Here is a 12228-nt window from a genome sequence, read left to right as displayed (position 1 = left end):
TGCATGTTTGATGACAGCTCCAAACGGTTCTCAAATTCCCCCTGGCCTGCCCGAAAGTTTTTTGCATACAAACATACACACACACGGTCACACTCGCACAGCACACACACCTTTTCCAGCGCCATAAACAGAACGTGGCGGTGCCAAACGTGTCAAATGCACGAAATTCTCACATTGCCAGTCAAATAAAAAAATTGGAAAAATAGAGAAAATAGGAGAAAATAAGAGTAAAATCTAGCGAAGCCATGGAAATGCAGTATACAAATCTATACAACCCGATTCATATATATATATCTTTGCATATATAAAACCAAAAAAAAAGGGGAGAGAAAAAATATGAAAATTTAGAGGGAAATGCAGAAAAAGCAGCTAAAAAGCCAAGCGAAACGAACCAAAGTAAATTGGCTACAAATAAGAAATTTCTTTACTGAAATTGAGACAAATATTTGTGAGAGGCAGTCACAGTCGATCAAATAACACGACAAAAGCAAATTGCCTTGAATAACCATTAGAGAATACACAAGGATGCAAATTAATTGGCTTAAATCGTACATTTCAGCAAGTATTTTCTTATGACTTGATAGATAATTAATCAATATTAGCATGACTTGGTTAAGTTATAAACATGAAACCATTACTGAAACAACACAAATTGTCTAAAACTTCCATCAGCAAATACAAATTCAAATTAATTAGCTTCCGGCAGATTAGATTTACAAACCATTCCATTATAAACAAAATTATAAGCCAGCTAGTAATCAATATAAACATATTTCTCATCAGGGAATATTTATAAATATTTCATTTAGCAATCAAAAATACATAATTAATATCACAACGGTAAAGAAAAACCCCAATTTTAGCTAGAAATTCCCTAAATAATTTTCAATAATATTAAACCCACAGCGAAATATCGTTTAGATAACCCAAACACGTCTGTGCCACAGCTCTTAATGCAATTATCGATTTGGCCTGATAAAACAACAATGCCCCGCGTGTAAAGGTAAACACTGCCACTATTAATGTATGCAAATCCCAAGCGAATATTTACCCAAAAGCCAGTTGAAACCGCATTTAAAACTCTTCCCTCCCCAAAAATATCAACAGCAAAACAATTTCAAATAAAATGTGTGTAATTTACAATTGTTTTAATTATACCCCAGGACATGGGGGAATTTCAGGAGCTCAAAAAAAAACGAAACCTGATTGGAGAGCTGCTATTTAGACTGAAATGTGTTGGCCCGATGTTTGTGTGTGGTTTGAAATTCATTTGGGACTTTATATATATATATTTTTTGTTTAGCTCTTCAACTTCCGCTCGTCAGAGTTTTACATAAATTAAGCCAAGGCAGCAGAGCAACAATGCAATTTTAATGAGAATTAATGTTTTAGGCCTAACGTGTGGCAAATTGAATTTCGGAATACTGCATCCTGTCACTAGGCTCTAGTTGTTGTCCCGGAATGCCAGAGGGACACACCTATACATACAAAGACAATGGCAAACACATGCAACCCACGGGGCGTATGGAAATTTGTGGCAAATGTATAGCAAGAGCGTGAAAATAACACCTGCAGGCACAGCAAACTAATTAAAATCATTGCGGCTATTTTCAATGATGAGAAGGAGGAGCCCAGCCATTAGATCACACAGTGAAAATTAGCTTGTGATTAGGAAATCAAAATAAACAAAGATAAAAACAATAAATATTAATTAGGGAAATGAATTTTAAAGGAAATTTAAAGATATTTCTAATCAAGGATCTCGCTAATGTTTTCTATATAAATATATAATAACTTCCCTCCTTAGTCACCTCTAAAATTCACTTACCCTCCTGATTAATGACTCTTTACCTGGCAAAATCAAAGCTCTACCATCGCTCACTTAATTAGAACCAGTAACAAACTGTACAAACTAATCGAATCTTGAGCAAATTAGTTATTTGGCCCAGAGTCCACTGTGTCATTTGCCACTTGACTTCGAGCCAAAGACAATTTTGTCCCCTTAGCTCAGCTCAGCTAAATAAGAGACTTGGCCAACTAATTATCTTTAGTGCAGGCAAAATCATTATTTTCTGTAGCTGCAGCACGACATCACGTTTCGTTTTTGCACCATGTACTCTATATATACACTCTCTATATATAATATATATAATTTCATCTGAATCTGCATTCGTATCTGCAGCTGATATCTGTATCTGTTGGCCACAAAGAGACTCACGCTCGGGCAAACAACAATTCGAATTATTCAGAGGTATTGGCCAGGCATTTCGGAAGTTACACAGGCCAGCAGGCCAAATATTTATTTATTTATATGCCCAGTATGCCCTGAATTTATGTGCAAAATTAAACTATGAAAAGGGAATAACTTTTGTTTAAACAAGTCATAAATAAATAAGAAGTAAGAGTTCTTTTAAATGCTCTACTTTTTTTGGCCAATTTAAGCAGGGATTTATTCATTTCTCATCTTGACTAGTGTTATAAGACGGCTTCTTACGCCTGTGGTTAACACAACAAAGTGGGAGAAAATGGGCGGAAAGGTAATTACCTCAATGTGGCAACCATTTGTGCTAAGCACTTCGAAGCGATGTCATTAAGACAGGACTCTCATCCAAAAGAGCCACAAATTATGGCAGACTGGCGCGCGCTTTCTGAATGAGATGTTTCTCCAGTTAGGGGGGTCGGGGATCATAAATCAATAGCCAATGACAGCTTTGTCAATGAATCGGTGGGATGATTGAATGAGCATACGCCACGTCCATCACGGCGTATACGCAACGCAACGCTCCGCTTACCTCGAGGTCATCAATAAGTGGCTGCCACCCGGAAAAAGAGCGAGAGAATGCCAAAGAACTCTCAATGCTTTTCTGTCTCAACGCGTCTGGACCCCGACCACATTTTGTGGCAATTTGTTCAATTACTCGGGCTCAGACATCGATTTGGTTTATTAAAAAGAGCCAAAAGGAAAAGCAGAAACTACAGACATACAGCCACTCGTTTTGGGCATTTTCGCATGGCCAGCAATTTCAGCGGAAAACATTTTCAATTTAATTAAACAAAAACAAAGCAGAAAAATTTTCTGTATCGAGCTAAACTTTTTATGTACTTATGGGGGCTTTTGGGAGGGCGTTGAAAAGGGATTCCTCTTGATGGAATGATGATGACAGCCTCCAAAAATGTGTTTGGCCATCTTCAAATAATTATGCAAAAATTGTTTGCAAATGAAAATGAAATTTGTTTTTCGTTCGTTTTCCCCCAGCAACTTTCAGCCAAGATAAGCAAATGGGGGAGGAAAAATAGTTAAATAATTTCCATTCCGGCAACAACTTTTTGCATAAACAATGGTCAGCAGATTTCTATTTATATTTGTGTGTGTGTGTATTTTAATTGCCCAGATAAAGACATACTATACTATCTGTATAGTCAGCCAGGAAAGTCAGGAAGACGAAACAATTTAAAATTAATTTTCAAACAAAGTTTTGTGGCCCAAACAATGGCTATTTAATTGCAATATAATCGCAGGAATGGCAATTTAATTGTCGGAAGTTTTTGAGAATTTTGGTGGTGTAATATAAATTAATTAGCTTTTATTGAAGTTAGCTAATAATATTTGGTAATATTTAGAACATTTTTGTATATGTTTAATTATCTTTCCCTTTACCAGCAATTAAAAGAACAAACAAATTATTATATATGCATAAATTCTGTTAACCTTGTTGGAGTTCATAAAACCCACCGATTTTAGATTGTTCCTCCCCAGACCATTAGGCACTAAATTACTCTCAAATTACGAGAATTCCACTTCTAATCCGATAGTAAATTATCCCCCAAAATGGGACACTAGAAATAGTAGTAGAGTCGCACCTTCCTACCGGCATTAGCTGACAATAAAATATGTAAATGGCTGCCAAATAAATCGCAGCCACTTCTCTGACACGTCAGAAAAGGGGGCCAGGAGGCCAGGGGAGATCCGGCCAACAGACAAGAGTCAAACAAGCAGAAACCGAGCGACATTTTCGTAATGCGAAAAGGTAACAGACGAAATCCATCAGTCCATAACGAAAGCCCCGTTGTGAGCTGGGAGAATGGGCCCGACTATGGGCATACCTACATATATGTATGTATATATATATGTGGGATTCCGCCAACTACCGCCCCAAATGATGAGTTGCGATTACACACATAAATACGCAATTCGCTTAAGTACGTCGTCGGTGGTGGAGAGCGGCGGCGGTAGAAGTGGCGGAAGAGTTGGGCGGGCTTGCAGCGCTTTTGCGGTCTCTGTTCCGCCATGTGCGTCATGGGTCGGCTTCTGTTACCACTTATCCAAGCACACACAACTACAATGTACACCCTCTCATCAGCAACACACACCGCACACACACACGCACAATTGCGGTCAAAGCGAAAGTAATTTATACAAAACTATCATTTGTAATAGAATATGAACTCTTTAGGGTTATTTAGAGAGAGGTTTTAAGGGTATCTTTATTGGAAGATTATTATTGAAGCTTTAGCAAAAAAAATTATGAGAAATTAATAGATATTTAAGATTTTCCACCTCTATATAATACCAATCACTGCTATAATTTCCACCATAACTGTATCTATTTGCAATTCAATGCGAAAGAGAGCCGACAGACAGACAGACAAGCATACCCCACACACACAACGCACACCCCCCTTACCCACACACATTCACACGGGGACACCCATCACACACACACACACACACAAACACAACAATGGCAACAATAATGCGAATTGATGAAGCGTGAAGGATTTCGGAGGCAATTTTCCAGGAGAGGATTGCCGCCTGCATATCATCACTCTGCACACGCACAGATTAGGTTAGGTCGAGGGCAGGGTTGGCCAGCAGCAGCAGCAGCAGCATCAGGCGCAAAGGGGGGGTCACAGTTATCATATGTGAACATCACTGAGCGCGCCCTAAAGGGATTAAGTATCCGCACTGTTGTCCCACTTGCTTCCTTTGTTTGTCCTTCCTGTCCCCAACCGCAGGCGGAGATTTTAATTTTAAATTACAATTACATTTTAATGATATTTAAATTACTGGAGGCAACTCAGTAAATCACGCCTGAACGAGTCCGGGAAATTAATAATGCGATAATAAAGGAACCGAAGTGGACAACTTATCAAGGCAAGCAGAAAATTTGATTGCTCGATTGCATGCCAATAAATTCAGGGGAATGTTGTTTTCCTTTTCTTTTTTTTGCCAAGAAAACCTACTTCTTTTTCAATGTCGAATGTATTGATGGCATTTTGATGGAATTAGGCCTGAATATAAATCAATTGGGATCGAAATGGAAATGGGAGCGAAGGAAAAGTTGAATTTATGAATAAAATGTCTTCGTTTTTATATCTTTTTCTTAATTTACCACATCAATAATTCTTTAAGGATTATAGCTGTTCTATTTTAAATATTTCTTTCAAGTTAAATTATTTATTTCTTTCATTTAAATGTATTTTGCCTTTAAATTGAGGCATTCTAAAACATTCCATTTCTATTTCTATTTTGCAAAAGGCAAAAACTGCCAAGCCAAACAAATTTCAAAATGAAAAGGTTAAACCAGAAATGGCGTAAAATAATAAAAAGTGGAAAAAAGGAGAACCACACCGAGCACAAAACTCAATTGCGGCAAAATAACTAAAATTGCTTTGTCAGGGCAAAAATGAATTCCCCTCCGCGGCAAATATTTATACCGCCTGCCTGGGGGAGGGACGTAGCAGAAAGCCAAACTCTTTGTGTGTGTGTGTGTGTGTATAGTGCGTGTGTGTGTGTTAGCCGTGTCGCTGGATAATCCAGCAACAACAAAAAACTTTGATTCTATATGCAAACAATAAAGGAAGCCGTTGCGAAGGAAAGATTTGCATGCGGAGAGTCGCTTTTTCTGCTGCCTGGGATGTGTGTCAAATAAACATATTTGGTCCATAGCCCCTTAAAGCCACTCCCCATCCTCCTCCTCCTCTGCAGCATCCCCCCGCCTTCTCTTAGGAAAGGCAGTTGGCAGGCATAAAATATCTGCAAAGCGCATTTAAGCCGCGCCACACAATAAAAATAAATAAAGCCCAGGAAGCGAACAAAAAAGCGCACCAAAACCAAAGGCGAACAATTTTCGGAAGGAATAAGGGCAGAGGGGAAGGGGAAGAGAGGGGTGCAAGGTGTGCCAGAGGTGTGTGTGTGTGTGCTGTGTATGTGGGTTGTAAGCTGTGGGTGGACCAGGTAGCACACATGCAAGCCAAAGACATAATAATAATAAATATTTAGTTCAGTTCAGTTGGCGTATTTGAACCACAGAATTAGGGTAGTTAATGTTAGTGTACTATTAAGTGTATAATTTAAAAATTAATGAATAATAAATAATATAAAAAATATAATTAAAATATAATAATATTCAGGCTGAACGCTAATTCAAGCAATTGATACTTAGGAGGAAGAGCTAAAGAAGTTGAAACCGTTTTATATTTTGTTTTTGAAAAAATTCCCTAATAAAATAAACTTTAAATTTAATTATAAAATTAATTTAACTAGACAAAAATAATGCAAATTATTTAAAATTTTTATATTAGACCTAGGTCTTATCCTTAGGGTTTATTCATATATTAACAAACTTGTTTCCAGTATCTAAAATTTAATAGAAATCATATTCATACCTGTGATAAAATTAATATATTTTTTTCTACATTATTTTGTATAATACACCTATGCTTAACATGCTGCTTATACTTTCTTTAACTCTTACTTAATCCAACTCTTTATCCTAAAGACACTCTTCCCCTTTCACACACTTTTTTTTGACAGTAAAAAGTGTCCATTAAAAATCGATTCCCCCCACTAAATATATCAAATAAAAATATTCAATGACTTTCTCACACCCACAAATATATTCAATATTATGCAGGGTATTACTCAATGAATCCCCTCGCTCCATTTCGCGAGATTTTTCGCCGAGAGATCGCATGAATGAAAATGCGATGTGAATGAATAAAAAACGGAACTAAGGCGAGATTCGCCCACATGTGCACATGAAACTGCAGTAACCCATCCGGCAGGGGGAAAATCAGGAAAGAGAAAGTAAAAGTGAAAGGACGAAAGAGGGAGAGGGGAAAAGGAGGGAGGGCGGAGGGCACCGCAAGTAAGTAAACCAAATCCGAATGAACAGGGATTTGCATTCATAAAATATATCGCATGCGAGCAGAGAGCAGCGACATCCTGGCTCATCCTCCATGCCTTTTAGTGTCCTCTTTCGTTCTTTCTCTCTTACTCTGGCTCGCAGGACCCTGCAGGTATTGCTAGTCACAAATGGAGGTCATGACTGTATGTGTGCCGTCTTGCCTCGCTTGTGTGTTTGTGCAAATTATGCAAATCGCAAGCATGAAAAACAAATATTAAACTTTTCACGAGAAAAAAAGATTCAAAAATTAAATAAAATTTCACAAAAGACATAAAAACCAAACGGTTGCCTTAACACACACACACACACACGAAGCGTAAGTGGGTTGCCTGCATGACAAACAGGCGGCAGCCACAGAATGGGAAATCCCCTTTTTTTGAAAAGGAAAGGGAAGTCACAAAAACGGGAGCAGCATCCATTCGCACACATACACATGTATGTACATGTGTGTAGTCCAACTTGCCTAAGTCGAATTTTCCAGAAAAGTCTAAAGAAATTGCAAATAAACACACTTGCTAGCAAGTTTTGCCTATTTTGGCCTCGAACTTTGAACTTTTCCCAAACTCTTATTTCTTTAAAAACTCTACTAAAAAATGTTTAAAGCCACTGTGAAATTACTTTTAAATGTCAAAGTTTTAACAGAGTTTCTACACTTGAAGAACTTGTGGGTTTAAAATGAACTTTTAAGTTTTTGATTGCTCTTTAAAATTGGAAAAATAAATGTTAAGGAAAGGATATCATGAATTTTGTTCTATTTAATTATAAATTTAGATTATTATAAATACAATTAAGGCGATTTTATTATTATTATTAATAATAATAATAGTTAATATTAATATAATATTTTTAAGTCAACGTTAGCCCTATAAACCATTCCATAATATATCGTTTTCCTTTAAAAAGCGGCTCTAAAAATATAAATAAATTAGTTTCTAGCACAACTTTAAGCCTGGACTATTAATTTCTGGACAATAAAACCATAAAGATTTTAAATAAAATTATAAAACCAGTACTCAAGACTGAAGAGAGCTGAAAAGTTATTATATTTGTATACAAATAGTGATCTAAAAATGTATTTGCTCCCAAAAAACAATACCTAATCTTATTTCCTCTGGTCCTTTTCCTCCTTAGAGAGTCCCGACTGTATTATCTAGAGGAGTCCCGCGTAATGATTGTACTTACACATGTATGCATGACCTACCATTACCCTGCCATCTGTAAATCCCACCTACCAAGGCCCTAACCTCGCTCCTGTCCCCTCTTTCACCCCCTGACGAAAGTTGGCAACTCACTCGAAAAAAGCAAAAGCAAACAAACAAACGCAAATTTTGTTCCCTTTTATTTTTTGTTTTATATTTGTGAAAAGCGCGCGTGGACAATGGAGCTGGGCTGTAACTGGGCGCGGCGGCGGCTGTCTGCACGTGTGTGTTGTGTGTGCCTGGGCCGCTGTGTGTGCCGCTTGTGTGTGCTTTGGAGCAACTAGTTGTGGGCCGTGCCCATTTCATTTCGTCGCAAAAATATCTGTAAACACGCAGCTTGTTTCTGAAAGCCCCCCGTTATCCCCAAGCCTCAGCTTTTGGGCTCTCTCTCTGGAGTGCGCCAGGCGCGTTAAATAAAATCTCGCACGCTTCGTTTGGTGAGGGGGGGGAAAAAACAAGTTTCCCCCCAAACTACACACAAACTGCCTCGGTGAAATGCAAAACAAATTAGAAAATAGGTTTGTCAACATCACACAGGCAGCAGCAGCAACAGCAGCAGTCAGTTTTTCAAACTCGAAAAATTGTGGGCGGACATGCCACGCCCCGTCGGCCCTCGGTGTAATGGGTTTTTAGTTTCCAGGAAGGATTTACTCTACGGCCTGTGGAGTGATATTCAAATTGCAGGGAGTGCAATGTTCCGACATTTGCTGATATGTCTGCTACCAGCTCATAAATAGCAGATGTTTTTAGGGAAGGATGGTGAAATATGGTTGAAGAGAAAGGTAAAAATACATAAAACTTATAAAGTTAGTATTTTAAAAATAATTTTAATATTAGAAGGGAATTTTACGTAGGCTCTAGAAGCATTTTAACAGAGAAAGATCGATACTTTAAATATTATTTATAATAATATTGTCAATTGTGTGGAAAAAGGACTAAGGACATACCAATATTTAACAATTAATGAAATTTTAAAAGCAATTGGGCAAAAATTTTAAGTAAATAAAAGAATACTAAATTTTAAAAACACTAATCATAATTTTTGAAGTTAGAATCAAAGGTTTATAAAATCAGGATCAGAATATTACTTAGTTATTAAGTGTTTACCAATTAATTTATTTATTTTTATTATAGTTTACTTTGAAAATTTAATCACAATTGAAAATGTTTAATTAAAAATATGATTTCCTTATTTTAAAACTACCTATACTTTATATTATGCCTTTTTTAATATTTTCCCAAACTTTTCAGCCAACTTAAAGCCTTCTTTACTAAGGACTCCCCCGAAAACTAAACCTGCCAAAAATATTCTCAACCCAAAAAGGCATTCAGGCAAGGCAAGTTGGCCAAAAACCCATTTATCAGTGAATGAGCCTCCGAACAATATGTGGCGTTAAATGGCTTGTCAATCATCAAGTCGAGTTCATTAAACGCCTGGCAGCGCTCTTTGACGTCATAAGCGGTACACGCACTCGGCCAAAGCGGAGCGTGATAAATGTTTGAAACAAAAGTGTTACTGACCTCACATTACACGTAAAAAACGTGCAGGTTCAAAAACCCAAAAAGTCTGACATTTTTTTTTTGGAGAGCCAGTGCAAGGTGCGCGGAGGAAAGCGCCAAGCGAAAGAGATGGGTAGAAAATGAGTAAAAAAGATAGCAATTCGAAGAGGCACAAAGTTCGTTGTTTGTCTGAATCGAGCTTCACTTTTCACACTTTTCGTTTTCGTTGCGTTTGGAATATCTAAAAAAAATGAAAAATCCAAAAACTCTCCTCATAGAACGAGCGAAAGAGAGGACTGCTTAGCGGTCGAAAGAGACGGGTTTAGGGGCTGGCATTCCTGGTTGCCAAGGCAACAACAACAATTGAAAAAAAAAACCAACAACGATCGTTGGAATGCAGCAGCTACAACAAAAACAACAAAACATGGCTTGAAACTACAGCAGAAAAAAAACTGGCTATGTTGCTTTTTTTTACAACGATCTGTTGTGGCTGCTCGTTTGGTACATCGAAAGAAATGGGGGTAAAATGATCTATTTTAAAAGGTTTTCTATTTTTTAAATAAAGTATCCCGAAGATTTAAGCATTTTTGAGACCTCGATCATAATGCCGCCAGAAGCGTGTCACGTTTTTCGAATGATTACTGCTTATTCCTTGACTTTTGTAAATTTAATTTGCTTGACATTAACAGGGTAGCAAACCCTCTTTTTGACTAAAATTAATTATTTTTAGTGGCAAAAAGTATTTTTACATTTCATACTAAAAGTTTTTTTTCAGATACCTATTTAATTTTTTAAAACCTTTAAACTTTATTGGTATCAATTTTTTAAGATTAGTCCCCAAATAAAGATGCCAAGTAACACCACTTTAGAATTAATCAATAAAGCTATAAAATATATTTATTATTTACCTGAATATTCATTTTATTTATCTATATTTTATTTATATTTTTTAAGCTTTAAGTTCGAATCTAATATCGCAGTATTCATGGGATCTTGAAGTGTTATATCACAGATCACAAACTATTTACTCATATTTACCCCAACTTGAATTCCCTTAAATATTATTAAAATAACAAAAAATTATTTTATAATGACCCAACATAATTTCTAAGTGGAACATTCATAGCTCTAGTTTTTCCTGGCACCCCAACTAGTATTGTGCAAATAGTTATTAAAAATACACGCCCTCAATGATCACTTTGTAATGTAGAAAATAGTAGTTAATTTCCTTATACCATAACAACTCCCCCTGACTTACTTAGAAATCTAAACCCCATAAACAAGAACTTCCTTCCCCTGGGAAACCAACAAAAAATGTATTTTTTTAGTGACTCATGCTAGTTCCCAGCTATAGAAGCTCGACTGTAGTTTTTCTGCGTGTGTGTCTGTGTTTTTTCTTTAGTTGGGGGAACACGTTTAAAAGCGATCGAAACAGAGGGTCTCTCTGGGTGCTGCTGGGTGTTGGGTGCGGGGACTGTTGACTTGGCTTTTCAATTGGAAATGGACTTGGGGCCTGAGAATGGGCCTGGCTTTGACTCGAGAGCCGAGTCTGTGCGTGTGTGTTTGTATGGTATACTATAGAGATATTTGTGTGGGTTTTCGGGGATGCTTTTGTGGATTGTATGGATTGGTATGGAATGGTTTTGCTTTTGGCTTTTGGCTGGGCTGAAAAATGCTAAACCGGAATGTGGCTCATTCAGTGAAAAGAGCATAATAACGATCGCCGCAACATGATCATGATCGTGATGACGACGACGACGACGACTACGTCGGCGACTATAACTGAGCTGGGCGATCAAAAGCCAAGCTCTGTGTTTTGCTGCTGGCTGGAATTGGAATCGTATCGTCGTAACTTGAGGCCGGCAATCTAAGCGCTTGGCTTCTCTTGTTGTTGCCTTGTTTTTCTGGTTTGCCATTCGCGCTCAATTGCGCCAGATTTGCGTTTTTTTTATACCCTCGCGATGAGAGGGGTATTGTAATTTTTGATCCAGAAGTTGGTATGAAGAAGCCCCAAGGGTTTGAATATACATATATATTTTGTAATCTTTACTCTTTAATTTAGTTTGTAAATTTAGAAGTTTTCAGCTAGATATCATATTTAGTCTTGAATTTAGTTTAATTTATAAATCATATGATAATCAAGCCTTAATAGCATGACTTTTATGTATTTATAGATAAGCACATCCTGCATTGGCAATCACAATTCATTATGAGTATAAAAAGATAATCTAACTGAAATCACATACGACTTACTAAGAACCTTATCTTTTAAAATAACCATTTAATTTATTTGTGAATATAATATAACCGTTTTTTAGTTCACATTTTGAAAAGATAAT

The 12228-nt window shown here is 37.0% G+C and overlaps 1 protein-coding gene across 2 annotated transcripts in view; it reads right to left on the bottom strand.

Annotated features, from left to right (window-relative positions):
* Positions 1 to 12228, bottom strand: part of ASPP (Ankyrin-repeat, SH3-domain, and Proline-rich-region containing Protein) — a 42182-nt gene that overhangs the window by 28481 nt on the left and 1473 nt on the right. The window contains exon 1 of one of the 2 annotated variants that reach the window (XM_070284081.1): positions 9337 to 9434. The exons of the other annotated variant lie outside the window; for it this stretch is intronic. The gene's annotated coding sequence lies outside the window, so the exon portion shown is untranslated. Of the gene's footprint in view, positions 1 to 9336; positions 9435 to 12228 lie in introns of those variants that run through there. 2 annotated transcript variants of the gene reach the window in all.

Source organism: Drosophila kikkawai, chromosome 2R (genome assembly GCF_030179895.1).
Source record: "Drosophila kikkawai strain 14028-0561.14 chromosome 2R, DkikHiC1v2, whole genome shotgun sequence".
Lineage (NCBI taxonomy): Eukaryota > Metazoa > Arthropoda > Insecta > Diptera > Drosophilidae > Drosophila > Drosophila kikkawai.
This window is presented reverse-complemented; position numbering and strand designations above follow the sequence as displayed.